Raw genomic sequence first — 13,102 nt, 5'->3', positions numbered from 1 at the left:
TCTTTTTTTCTCTGCAGGAATTCTTCAGCCTGGTCTCTAAGGTGGGAGGTGATATTATTATTATTATTATTATTAATTATTATTATTATTTCTTCCTCCTCCTCCTCCTCCTCCTCCTCCTCCTTCTTCTTCTTCTTCTTCTTCTTCTTCTTCTTCTTCTTCGACAGCTAGAGAAAGATGCTTGTAGGAAGAAAAGATTCTAATGTTTATTTCCAAGAGAAAATAAAAAATAAAAAATAGGAGAAGACCTATTAAACTAAATCTCTCTGTTTTGGAGTTCTAAGATGTTCTTCTTACTTCTGAGCTAAATCCCCAACACCCACCCACCCCAAAATATATTTTCTCAGAATACATGATCACATGGTATCTAATTCAAAAATTCACCACAAGTTTAAACAAAATTCAAATCATGAATCTAATAAAAAGTTTACAACAGAAATGTTTACATATGTTTTCATTATGAGTCAATTCCCAGTTTCTTGCGGTTAGGTGCAGGAAGACAGGGCATCAAATGAGGGAGAGGGAGGCCATATCACAGTCACAATTCTGATCCATAGTTGTTCCTGTCTGAAAGAATTACATGGATGGAAATGAAGAGGAGCCTAAGGAAAAGAAGTTCCAGCTACAGGTCCAAAGTGGGATCCAGATCAAAGGGAGGTCCCAAGGCCTGACACTATTACTGAGGCTATGGAGCACTCACAAAAAGGAACCTAGCATGACTGCACTCCAGAAGTCCCAACAAACAGCTGAAAGAGTCAGATGCAATTGTTTGCACCCAACCAATGGGCAGAAGCAGATGACCCCTGTTGTTGATTTAGGGAAGGCTGAAAGAAGCTGAGGGAAGGATGGCCTTGTATAGGGAAAAACAGTCTCAATTAATCTGGACCCCCAAGATCTCCCCAACATTGGACCACCAACCAGGCAGCATACACCAACTGATATGAAGCCTCCAACACACATACAGTAGAGGACTGATGGGTCTGTGTTCATTCAGAGATGAAGATTTGTTTAGATAAACCCAGTCAACATTTTATCTTCTGTCCTTGTATTTACAATAAATTGTTAGTTTCCCTTTATGACCTTAGGTTAATTGTTTTACAGCTCTAATGAATGTATTCTAAGTTACAAATTCCTGCTTTCTATTGCAGAAGCAACTCATAACATGTGAAGACTGGTAGAGTTCTTACTGCAGTTTTCATATCAGAGAGGACATTATAGTAATCCAATTATGCAGGGTTTAATAAATATTAGTATAATTTTAGGAATTCTTATAGAATTGTCACTAGAAATTAAGAAATCATACATTTGTGTATATAGCATCACTACAAGTCACTACATCTTCCTTGAGCTGACTTAAAGGTTGGGATAATACCTAGTGATTGTCATTCATATATATATATATATATGTATATATATATATATATATATACACATATATATGTATATATATACATATATATGTATAGGCATATATATATATATATATATGAATATGGAAAGGCATATTAGTAGCCAGAGTCCTTCCTAAAATGTCATCTCTTCAGACTTGCCTGGAAGGATTCATCCATTGTGCTTCACAGTCCATGATGAAACTATCTCAGGAAAGATCACCTGCTAGCTTTTATCCTCTCCTAGATAACTCTTGACAACTTTGTAGTGTTTGGACCCTAGTCTTCTTTGATTGATAAATGTTTTAGCATCACATGTGTTTTCTTCCAGTAGAGTCTTGATATGTTTATCTTTCTCATAGAATGAAATATTCTTTCCAGTGTCCTCTGTATCCCTGCTTAGTGATAATATATTTTTTTATCCTGCCTTTTTCTGCTTCTATCTTCAATTATGACAGTTTTTTTTTGGGGGGGGGGGTTGGCAATTGTGACCCTTCAAAGGATGAAAGACATCAGTCTACTCCATTACTGCTTTCCTGGTTAGATTGAAAATTTGACAATGTTTTTAATTGGCCAAACTTTTTGTGTGACTTGGTTCTTCTCTTTTTCAGCTTTGAAAATACTTCATTTTAATTCTGTATGTTTGGTTATCTAGCTAGAATATGATGTGTGTGTTTCTTCTTTCGTCCTGTCTATTTGGTGTTCTGTGTATCTCTTATATTTGTGAAACTTTTGTTTCCCTAGATTTGGGAACTTTTCATTTGTGATTTTCTTTCCCTTTCTGTATGTTTACTGTTTGGAGCTTTGGCTTTCATATTCCATCTCAAAGTTCTGACAAGTTTCCTTCAGACATCTTAACAATTTGCCATTGACTTTAGCAGAGTGATTAATTCTTTACCCACATGATCCATCCTATTAATGAAGTATTGTTTTTCTCTGAAGTTTATATTTCACTTGCTATATCTTTTTTTATTAATTTTATCAATCTGTTTCAGATGTTTTTCAGCATTTCTGTCTCTTCATTAAATTATATTTTCATATCATTAATTTACTTTTTATTTCAATCACATTTGTATAGTCTTGGAAAAATTATAGAATTTTCTTTCAGTTTTTTTTTAACTATACAATCATTCTTTTGAATTCTGCATCTGTAATTTTGTCAAAGTCTTTTTGAACTATAGTCACTTCTATAGAACTGGAAATTTTAAATGAAACAAGTTGTCCTGGGTTTTCCTGTCTCTTATGTTTTTGCACTGGGATCTACCTGTCAGAAATTAGATCATTTGTTAAGATTTTGTAGTTGCTGGTGCTTTTTTTTTTTTTTTAATTCTGCTTCTCTTTCTTCTGTAGCAGATGTGTTTACAGTGTTCACTAGAGACAAGGTTATAGAGCAGTTGTAGTGATGTTTTCATTAATTACACTTGTGTTCTAGGCATAAGGCTACATCTTCAGTCTGTTGTGTGGGTTCAGTACTGTATTCAGCAACAGTTATTATCCAATAGTTAACTCACTCTGATAACAAGTACAAATAATTACAAAACAAACACTTCTTTTATACCAATGAGGTCCAGGAGTAAAGAAACTCCAATCATATTGCTGTTCTATGAATACTAATACAATGTTAGCAAAATTGCAAATAAAAAGAATAGGAAAACAGTAAAAGTGAAAATAATGGGCAATAATGCATTGGTATGAGACCAAAGAAGAGGGACATACCTAGGACTGATAATAATGATAACAAAGAGAAAGGGAAAGAAATGGAGTAGTTGAATAGTAGGGTTTGTCAAAAGAAAAGAAAAGAAAAGAAAAGAAAAGAAAAGAAAAGAAAAGAAAAGAAAAGAAAAGGAAAGGAAAGGAAAGGAAAGGAAAGGAAAGGAAAGNAAGGAAAGGAAAGGAAAGGAAAGAAAAGAAAAGAAAAGAAAAGAAAAGAAAAGAAAAGAAAAGAAAAGAAAAGAAAAGAAAAGAAAAGAAAAGAAAAGGAAAGAAAAGAAAAGAGGAGTTAAAGATATTTACCCACCAATCATAAACTAAATGAGCCTATGGGTTTTGAGAGATGTAACAGTAAGAAAATTAGGTTGGGGGAAAGGTGAAATAATGGGAGAAAAGATAGAAAAAGAAAAGAAAGAGAAGTCCAAATTATGACCAGTAGATGACGATGTTAACCTGCTGATGAAATAGCTGTTTGGAGAGGGAGGGGATAGGAGATTAGACAGTCCTTGGCAGGTACTAGCTGTAATGGGAAGAAGAGGTGTGTAAGAAAATGAGATCACTGCTTTTGTCTCTATTGCAGGTCACTGTTTTTCCTCTCTAGTACCCACCTGGATTGTATACAATGTTGATTTTTCACAAGACCTTTCTACTTTTTATTCTTATTACTGACTTAGTTGTAACCTTCTTAACTTTGTTCCTATGTACTGTAATGGTCAACTTATTGGTTTCTATTTCTAATCAATACTATACATTATTGCAAGACCTATTGCCATTCTTTGTGAAACATTCCCTTATTGTTTAGAGTTAGTGCTAATTGCTTAACTGCACATTTAAACTTTTCCATTATGTGGCTCTAACCTATTTATCTACCTTCCCTCTCTTTCTGCACCCTCATTTGCCTCAAGCCCTGAGTCACATTCATTTACATACTTCTCTTTCCTCATGTGTGTCTGACATTGTTTTCCTACTGATCTTGACTACAGATTTCCCTTTTGTTGAAAACTTTATAGGAGACTGTTAACACAAAAAATACAGCTTTCATATCAAAGAGCATAAGAGACGGTTTAAACTTCAGCCATTTTGAGTGGCCATGGCAGAGGAATATATATTTAGGTTAACTCAAAATCTATATTTACAATGTAGACACAATTACTTGAAGGTTTATTGTTTTATAGAACAAAGAATGTTTTAAATCTAGGCAAGTTGGAAATACATCAGTGATTATATCAGAGAGGCATTTACAGCAAGATGGGAAAGACATTTTAATACATGCTGTTTTAGGCTAGGGTTCTAAATGATCAGAGCTGGTAGAATAAATATATGCATGATTGAAGAAGCTTACAAACTGTGGTGCAGGCTCTATCTCAGTTGTAAGTCCAAGAATCCAGTAGCTTCTCAGTATATAAGACTGGATGTCTCAGCATTTCTGATCCGATGATAGAGTCCTGGGAAATTCCTAGAGACTTGCCTCTTAGTACGACCCTCTCAAACACACCTAGTACAAACATAATTAAGACCAATGAAACCCCAGAAAATCTACAAAACTACTGCGGACTGTTACTATAAAGCGGGATTGGTGTTGGTCCTGGCAAAGCATCTTCCAAATATGACCAGTGACACAAGCCATCATACCAATCACAGAGCCCATAGAGCCTTGGATTCTCAAGTCCCCACACATTCTCTAGCAAACAATATAAGAGAGTAACAGATATCTCTAGTCTCAGCTTCCTACATTTTTCCTTATAAATCCTTCAAAATTCCTGTTCTAATTTAATCTACCATGAAGCATAACTACAGCTTTCGTGCAGACATAAATGCAAGCAATACTACCTTATGGAGTCACCTGTATAGCTAATAGATCATTGGGTACATCATGGCACCAATTAACTGAGATGATATTCATTATCATGACCAAAATTGCAGTACATGTATTTAATACTGGTGTAACAGACAGTTTTTGAAACATAAATATGAACTATTTGTGACTCAGAGAGCATAAGTGATTTGTATAACAGGATCCACATTCTAAGTAGTTGGCTATGTTTCTGACCAGGTTTCCTGACGCTTGATCTGGAGTTTAAATCTTCAGTACTTTGCAATTCTTAGACTTTTGGATAAACTTGAGAAAGATACTTTCTCCAAGGGGGCAGGTGCTCTGTCTATGTGACAAAGTCAGAGAGGCTAACATGCTATATATTGTTTTTCTTTCCTTTGAACACTTGTGTCCTTGACACTGAGGCTCAGGTATACAAAGAAGCAGGAGAGATTGCTGAGGACTTGAGCCCATATATTTCTTTTGAATGTGTTCCTGAATTGTAAGAGGAAAAGGAATAGGCAAGATCCCTTAAAGATGGAGGAATGGGATTAATCACAGCCTCACATCCAAAGCCTAGAACCAATGAATATAAGCTTCACATGTGCAAAGCAGAACCAGGCCACATGCCAACTCACTGCCTCACTTGGGCAAGTTACTCCTTCAGCAGGCTTCAGTATTGCCACTTACAACATGAAAGAATCAGCAACGGATTCCCTGACCTTTGCATTTTCCCAATAAATGCACTCCCATCAAGTCTAGAGGGCACAAGGCAGAGAATAGCTAAATTATCTTCTTTCCAAACTATAATTATGTACATCAGACAATATGTATACACACCCTGTATTTAAGCATTATCAAACTCAAGCAGCTGGAGAGATGGCGTTGTGGTTAAGAGTAAAATCTGCTATTACATGGGAATTCAAGATACCAACTATGGTTGCTACCATCCACATCACTTGTAACTCCAGTGATTGGGGATAGCAGATGCCTCTGGCCTGTAGTGCACATGCACTCACATGCATACATCCATAAACACATACACAAAATTTAAAAGGTAGAAATATTCTGTAAAAGAAATTACCAAACTAAAGTCCATTTAATTCAAGAGAATTTATTCACTGACTATTTGGTGTATATTAACCAATTTATGAGCTGACATAACATTTTTTAACAAACATGCCACAACTGTTTTAATAGAATTTGACTTTTCTTTAAACTGTATTTTTCACAGTCAAAATGAACAAACAAAAATGTTGAAAACACTTAAGAAACTTACAAACTTGAAAAATTAGACACTTCAGTCAGGCAGTGAAATTCATATTATGAAAGCAATATATTCTAAATTTCAAAGATGTGACAAGTTCTGTAGAATATCTCTCATCAGAAAATTGAAGCTTTCAAACTGCATGATCTTCTTCCAGGTAGGCCTAGAGCATCATTCACTGGTTTGAGGTTGAATCCATTTCAAGGCATGTCTTGGTGGCACAGTAATAATGGGATGATAAAATGTGCAGTCCTGTCTTGTACACTGAGTATTAAAACTACAGTGTCTTGGTTGGTAGAATGTGGGGCATTGGGCTATGCACAGACAGGCTAGTCTCCAGTCCAGCTGAGGTCTGAACCCTGGAATGGTGATAATACATCTACATGACAGGGTAGGTGTTCCCTCATGCTCTTGGAACTCTGGCTCCTGCCTAAGTTACTGCCCCCCCCCCAAGCCCTCACAAGAGAAGCATGGCTAGAAATCACATAGACAACCATAGACAACCGTCCCAAGCTTCTGACCTTCAGGCTAAACTCCTCCCCAGTTACCTAGCAACAGTAAATACCACAAGAGGGGCTGTTTGGCCTCTCCTTACTCTCTCACTTCTTTGTTCTCTTACCTCTCATTCTCTCACTCCTCTCTCCTCTCTGTCTTCTCCTCTCCTCTCTTCTTTCCTCTTTCCTTCTTACTCTTACTCTTTTTCTCTCTAGCTTTTCCTCTCTCTCTCTCTCTCTCTGCCTCTCTTTCTACCTTCTCTCCTGCCTTTCTATAATAAAGCTCTAAAACCATAGACAGTCTCTGCTCATCAAGATCTGCTGCTCTCATTCTTGACAGTGTGGGAACCTCTCTTCCCTCTTCCCTCTCTCCCATAACCCCAGGGCTTTAGAGAGTAGCCTCGGGGCTTCCAGGGACACTCTCTTTTCTTACAAGCAGAGAAGTAATGGCATAGCTGGCCAGTAGAAGATGGTGCTGGTGATGACACTGGTTTTAGAGTCAGTACTGGGGCTCTTCTACTCATGTGAGTGAAGGGACAATTGGCCTTAGTACACTTTGTGTCATATTTAAAATTTGTATGCACAAACAAACAATTCTCAGCAAATTTACAGTTGGGAAAGGCTTTCCAAGGTGAAACCTTGATGATGATTGTATACACACTAATCCCCAGGCCAGTACTTGCAGTGCTCCAAAAGTTTTTCTGGTTTCTGTGCCACAATCAGGTCAGTTATCTCAGCTTGACTCATCTTCATTGTTTCTACCATTATTGGGTCAATTTGCAATTGGGATAAAAATTGTTGAGCTCCTTGATTTTTTCTGTATTATCATTATCTCCTTTTGCTTCCTTTTCTTTAACAAGAGGACTTATTCTGGGAGCCCTGTTTTGCCGCTGAACCATTTCTGCTAGCAATTCTTCTTGAGAAGTTCAAGTTCTGGGAGCAACTGGGAGTGTCTGTTTCTGTGGAACTGCAGAAGAGTTGGTTGTTTTTGTTACAGACTCTTGAGCTTCAGAGATAGCCTTCAAAATTAGATTATTGTTAGCTTGTTTAGAAGGAGTAAGAGAAGGTCTCCTCTCAGGCTTTGCTGGTACCGACACACTTCCTATCCGGGTCACATAATCCTCAGCTTCTTCCTACTCTTCTCCATTATGGCTAAATCTTTTTACTTTAACACCTGAACTTACCACAGGCGATTTTCTCTTCTGAAAGTTTTTGTCCTCAATACTCATTTTATTGTTAAGAAACAAGTTGTTTCTGAAGAAGGATCTATAAGTGCCTTCTACGCTGCTAAGCACTTGTGGCTCACACAACTGTCGTGCTTCATATACCTGGCTGCTGTGTACATCCAGCTGCTTGGCAGCATGAGCACTGCTTTGCTGCGGGTGAAGTTGCAGCCTCTTTAAGTGAGTACCAGTGTCTACATTTCTACTTGCAGGTGGCTGATAACTTTCAATAGAAGGGCAAGAAGAACCATATGTAAGAGTCACAGTAGGTTTTTCTGAGATAAGGGATTCTCCTGCACAAAATTGGGGTCTTCATCAATGTGATCATCTGGTTCTGGCTTGATATCAATCATCTTCAGAGGGTGCTGCCTCCCTCAGAGATTTCACTGATGACATTAGCCAGGTGGAAGCTCTTTCATCATATGAATGTCTGACATTAGTGAATTTCTGCTCCTGTGAACTTGTAGAAACTCTAGAATCCCTTTTTTCAGGTCTAGAGCTAGAAACGGCAAAGGGAGGGATGGCAGCTTCCTGCCTTCTTTCATCTCCCCAACTAAACTGCTTTTGTTTGAAGGCACATTACTGTCAAAGATGCTGGTATCAGGAGACTTTAGATTAGAGGGCTCAGTTGTAACAGAGCGAAGTTTATCTAATACACCGTGGAGCCCATGTAAAGTTCCTAATTTTTTTAAATTTCCCCTTAATGGCACTCTGGATATTGCGGCTGTTGTCGGTGTCGATTTCCGTGGCTTGGTGGAGGGGTGGAGGGCGGTCGGGTCAGCACTGTCCTTCCCTTACCTGGAGCCTGGAGGCTGCCACCCTGCAGACTGCCCCCCTATGCGCCTGCTCCGCCTCTGCTGTGCGCGTCCCCTCCCCTGCTGGTGCCCCCCCTGCCCCTCCTCCCGTGCAAGTCCTGATATAACATTTGATGTTGCTGTAAAGGTAGCCTTGTGGCTCTGGAGGGATTTGCATTTATAATTCATAAATGTGATCCCTCAACTGAGATTAACTATAATTCTGCTAGTTTTGTTGATAAAATCTGGACATAATTTAAACATGACTTCATATCAGTTGTCATTTATTATATGAATAGTGTTCTAAAGAGTTCCATTTGGTATATATGTGACTAATCTTTCTTTCTCTCTCTCTCTCTCTCTCTCTCTCTCTCTCTCTCTCTCTCTCTCTAATTGGATTTTGAATCATCGAATATACAAGCTGTAATCTAGATTAGGTAAATTGATTGATATGGAAAGACTCACTCTAAATTGAGCAGCTTATTCTTGTGCTAGGATATAGGGCTTGTTAAAAAGAAAAATCTATCTGATCACTAGCACTTTTTCATCTCTGCTTCCTGACTAGAAAGAAAGTGACCAAATGCCTCATGCTTCTTGACATAATAGATGGTTCACTGGAACTGTGAGCAAAACCAAATCCTTCCTTAAATTCCTTATTCAAGTATTTTGTCATAACAATAAGAATGGTAAGGAAGGAAGCATCTAATTGAACAAAGAACAAATTCTAAAGAGTGTAAGCTTTGTTCTCTGTTTAGGAATCAGACAAATCTCAAAGTACATGTGGTGGTTTGAATAAGAATGTCCCCTATAGGCTCATATATTTTAATGCTTAGTCATCAGGGAATGACGTAACTTGAGATGAATTAGGAGGTGTGGTTTTGTTGTAGAAAGTATGTCTCAATGGGTGGGGTTTGAGCTTTCAAAAGCACAAGCTATATCAAGTGGTAGTCTCTCTTCATTTTACCTGGGATCCTAATGTAGAACTCTCAGCTATTTTTCCAGTACTGTGCTACCTGTATGCTCCCTACCATGATGATAATGGACTAAAACTCCAAAACTGCAAGCAAGCCTCATACAATGCATTCTTTTATAGGAGTTGCCAACTTTATGGTGTTTCTTCACAGCAATACAACACTAAATAAGATAATACTGATTTGCAGAGGCTAACAGGTATCTGCAGAATGCTCACTTGACTAGGGATTTGATGACTCTGAGCAGTGCCAGAAAACAGCAAAGATACAGCATTCTTTAGCAATAAATAAAATAAAATAAATAAAGAAAAAAACTCTGGCAGTATATCTATCATTCAACTCAAGGGCAGTTGTCGCTCAACAAAAGCACTTCTGTTAAGAGTACAGGAAATTTATCCTCAAGCTGGAAGACCTACAGTAGAGAGGAGAAGAAAGTTGGATAGCTCTTTGTGTGTTCCCAGAACATCAACAGGGAGAGAGATCACCAGGCCTGGAGGGAACTGACAATATGATTCTGCTCACTACAAAAGGGGCATCCGGGTCTACATGGCACCCTGTCTGTGATGATGCTTCCCCAAACATGTTCATTCATGAAATAAGCCATGTCCCTTGAGATCTGAAAGATGAAAACAGGTGTGGCCTTGCATACTGCTGAACTTATGATTTCTGCCACTTTCTGGAACCTGATACACTGAGCTGTGAGGACAGGCTAAGACCTGGATCATATCAGACTTTCATTTTGTGCCAACAAAGTCAGAAAGTGTCGCTTCTGAAATGACAGAAACAAAATTTTTAACCTCTACCTAAACACCCCCCTTTTCCTAATCTTGTTAACAAAGAACAAACCATCAAATAGGAGTTATCAATAATATCAGGTTTTTTGAGTTATTAGAATAGCACATATTTAATAAACTCCTGAATTGATATCCATTTATCAATACCTACAGTCAGGTTTGTCTTCAGTAACCAAACTATTAAACCTGACCTGAGTTCTATTACTGCCAAAGGCACCTGTTCAGAGTTATAGCATAGTGTTAGAGCTTACATAAAGCAATGGAAACAGCTGTAAAATTATTTTTCCTGCCTGCAGATGGCCATATTTTCTACCAGTGCCATAAATAGAGTTGACCTGATCAATTTAAATCAACAACTCTTGGGTGAACATTTAACCTTTAAAGAATCCAACTGCTTCTTCCCAATATGTGCCACATGGATCATACTGAGAAAGGGCAAGGTGTGTGGAATTGTAAAACTTATATATTTTGATAGGGAATAAAAAAATAAACCCTGTTTCACTTTTAAATCAGTATACGCATTCCCAGGAGTATCTGTAAGATATCTTTATTTTAATTCTGTTGATTTCCTGGCATTGTTGGGCAATGCTTAGGAGAAAGGACCATAACTGAGTTTCCCAAACTGGTCAAAAGCTTACCAAATTTATCAAGTTAGGAACAGCAATTGTTACCCCAATGTCACTTCCTCCTCTTCCTCCTCTTCCTTCTTGTCCTATATCAGAGTCAAAATACATGTGCCATTTGTTAATAGCTTTTTAATTTTTAATTTTCATTTTAAGTTTTTAAAGTTATTTTTATGAAACCCATTTTATACGATTGTCTTTTCGTTTTTCTTCTTGGTTGAGGGAGGTGGCTAGAACATTAGCATATAATTGAGTGAGGCCACATCTGTGCAGGCAATGAAATAATTTCCAAAATCCCCTGTAGCTCTTGATAGGTTCTGACCCTCTGTCAGAGAATACATACTAGATTATTTTATTCTGGCTCTAGGTTAATTGTTACAGAATAATTTTTTTCTAGTTTCATCTATTTTTCTTTAAATTCATGATGTAGTCTTTAAAAACAGCTGATGAATATTACATTGTGTAAATTCACCATATTTTCTTTATCCACTCTTCTTTTTAGGGATATCTAGGTTATTTCTATTCTCTGGCTTTTATGAACAAAGATCCAATGATCAAACATTCTTTGACTATATGACCCTGAGTGATATAGCTATACCTTGAGATAGATTAATTTCCACCTGAGTTGTATGGAACTGTCATATTGATTTCTACTATTTATACAAGTTTGCACCTCCACCAGTAATAAAGGAGTGTTTCCTTTGCTCCAACATGTTCTGTTAATCTTAGCCATTCTGAGACATGTACAATAAAATCTCAAAGTAGTATTGATTTGCATTTCCTGGATGACTATTGATGTTGAAGGCTTCTTTATTTCTTAGTCATTTGAGTTTATTCTATTTAAAATTCTCTGTTTAGATATGTACCCCATTCGTTATTTGGATTATTAGTTTTCTTGTTATAGAGCTTCTTGGCTTTTTTTTTAATATTTTGAATATTAATCCTTTATAAGGTATGAAGTTGGTGAAAATCTTTTCACCTTGTATATGTAGGCTGCCACTTTAAATGACAGCCTCTTTTGTCTTACAGAAACTTTTCAGTTTTATGAGGTCTCACTTGTTAATTTTTGATCTAAGTGCCTTTGGTATCAGTGATCTCTTCAGAATGTAGTTGTCTATGCTAATGAATTTAAAACTGTCCTCTTTTTCTCCTACTAGGCTTAGTGTATCTGGTTTTATGCTGAGGTCTTTAACCCACGTGGACTTCAGTTTTGTTGAGGGTGATTCATATGGATCTATTTTTACTCTTCTACATGCAAGAATTCAGGATTATTGTTATCATTTGTTGAAGATGCTATCCTTTGTTCCAGTGTGAATTTCTGGCTTATTAATAAAAACCAGATGTCCACAGCTATATGGATTTATGTCTGAAGTTTGGATATCATTCTATTGATCAAACTGTCTCTTTTTATCCCAATATGATACATTTCTTATTACTATAGCTGGGCAGTATAACTTGAAATCAGGGATGGTGAGACTTCCAGCCATTATTTTATTGTTTTAGTTATCTTGGAGGTTTATTGTTTCTATATGGAGCTGAAAATTGTCCTTTCAAGGTCTGTGAAGAATTATGTTGGAATTTTTCTGGAGACTGAATGGAATCTATATATCACTTTTGGTACCTGGAAATGTTTTCTATGTTAATCTAAGTGATACATGAGCACGGATCTTTCCTGGTTCTGATATCTTCTTTAATGATTACCTGTGTCATATGGTAGTTCAATGTTTGTTTTCACATGAATCTTCAAAGATGCTAATCCACTTCACATTCTTTTTTTATTATTAGATATTTTCTTCATTTACATTTCAAATGCTATCCTGAAAGTCCCCTATACCCTCCCCCTACCCTGATCCCCAACACACCCACTCCTACTTCCTGGCCCCTGCATTCCCCTGTACTGGTGTACTGGCTAGTTTTGTGTCAACTTGACATAGCTGGAATTATCACAGAAAAAGGAGCTTCAGTTGAGGAAATGCCTCCATGAGATCCAACTGTAAGGCATTTTCTCAATTAGTGATCAAGGGG

The 13,102-nt window shown here is 37.2% G+C and overlaps 1 pseudogene; it reads right to left on the bottom strand.

Moving 5' to 3' along the window:
* Window positions 1-6,349: 6,349 nt before the first annotated feature.
* On the bottom strand, window positions 6,350-8,306 carry LOC110289083 (annotated as a pseudogene).
* Between the last annotated feature and the right edge of the window lie 4,796 nt (window positions 8,307-13,102).

The sequence above is a fragment of the Mus caroli genome, unplaced genomic scaffold (assembly GCF_900094665.2).
Source record: "Mus caroli unplaced genomic scaffold, CAROLI_EIJ_v1.1 scaffold_15568_1, whole genome shotgun sequence".
Lineage (NCBI taxonomy): Eukaryota > Metazoa > Chordata > Mammalia > Rodentia > Muridae > Mus > Mus caroli.
This window is presented reverse-complemented; position numbering and strand designations above follow the sequence as displayed.